This window comes from Rhinopithecus bieti, unplaced genomic scaffold (assembly GCF_001698545.2).
Source record: "Rhinopithecus bieti isolate Rb0 unplaced genomic scaffold, ASM169854v2 scaffold_15834, whole genome shotgun sequence".
Taxonomy (NCBI): Eukaryota; Metazoa; Chordata; class Mammalia; order Primates; family Cercopithecidae; genus Rhinopithecus; species Rhinopithecus bieti.
The window spans coordinates 3,575,502-3,576,786 of NW_016808980.1; the positions used below are offsets into that span (position 1 = coordinate 3,575,502).

The following is a 1,285-nucleotide window of genomic DNA, read 5'->3' on the forward strand; positions in this document are numbered from 1 at the left end:
CCTGACGTTGTTGGCAATTCCTGGCATTCCTTGGCTTGTGGGTGCTTTGTCCCCATCTCTGCCTCCCTGTGTGTTTCTACATCTCCTCATCTTATGAAGACATTAGTCATTGGATTAGGGCCCACCTGAATTGAGTAGAACTCAACTTCACTATATGTGCTAAGGCTCTCTTTCCAAATAAGGCCATATTTACAGGTACTAGTTATCACTTCAGCATATCTCTTTGGGGACACAATTCAATCCATAATGCCACCTCAGGACTTCCACCTCGAATTCCCTCCTACTAGCCCTTTTCATGGCTGGCTCCTTGCATCTTTTGGGAGTGAGCTCAAAAGCCATCTTGTCCGAAGCTTCCCAGATCACATATTTTTGACTTCCCACCCCTCAACTCCTTGTCATCACTGCACTTTATTTCTTTCTTAGAACTTATCCTCACCGAATATACAACCCCCCTCCCTCTCTCTAGAAGAATATGAACTCCCAAGAGTAACTGCTTTGCATGTCTTAGTCACAGCTCCGTTCTCAGAGTGTAGATGAGTGCCTGCAACAAAATAGGTGCTTGATAACTATGCACTGAATATAACATCTGAATCCAAAAATTTGGGAAGTAGGAGAAGTTGTAGAAGAGAAGGCTGAGTTGAGGTGATACTGAACTGATGACAAGCATTCAACAGTTTCTCTGACAAGTATCTGTTGGACATCCATTATATGCCAAGCACTGTTCTAAGTTACAGCTCAGCTAAGACAGACACAAAGCCTTGAGCTCACGAGACTTGTATCCGAGTGAGAGCCCCAGAACCTGCCATATGTTGAGTGCTTGCTATCTGCCGGCACAGTGCAGAACACCTGTGATGTTAATCCTACAGAAAATTGTAGAAGGCAGGTGCTATCATTAACTTTACTTCTTCCCAGGCGAGGAAACAATTTCAGAGCAAATTCACCTCATTGGTAAGCAGGAGAGCAAACTCCTCCTAAACGTGGGGTTCCATTCCCCACCCTCTTGGCTGCTCCTTTATGGAACTCTTGAAGAAAACACTAATGCTGGCCAGAAGTTCATGTAGTTGGCAATAAGCTGCATTTTCCCGATGAGAAAATGAAACGCAGGAAAGTTAAATCACTTCCACACATCACAAGCTAATGGGTGGCAGGTGGGGAAGGAGGGAGATGGCCCTGGTTTGTTGTCAGAGCCCATGTTCATAAGCCCCACCTTTTTGTCCTTCTCAAGTCTATAGGTTTGTGGGCAGGTATAGCAGGGGTATCCTTTTTTTTTTTTTTTTTTTTTTTT

At 44.3% G+C, this 1,285-nt stretch overlaps 1 long non-coding RNA gene across 1 annotated transcript in view; it reads left to right on the forward strand.

Annotated features, from left to right (window-relative positions):
* Positions 1-629: 629 nt before the first annotated feature.
* The window catches only part of LOC108539441 (uncharacterized), a 32,131-nt gene continuing 31,475 nt past the window's right edge, over positions 630-1,285 (forward strand). The window contains exon 1 of the long non-coding RNA XR_001888351.1: positions 630-948. This is a non-coding gene — a long non-coding RNA (uncharacterized LOC108539441). The remainder of the gene's footprint in view (positions 949-1,285) is intronic.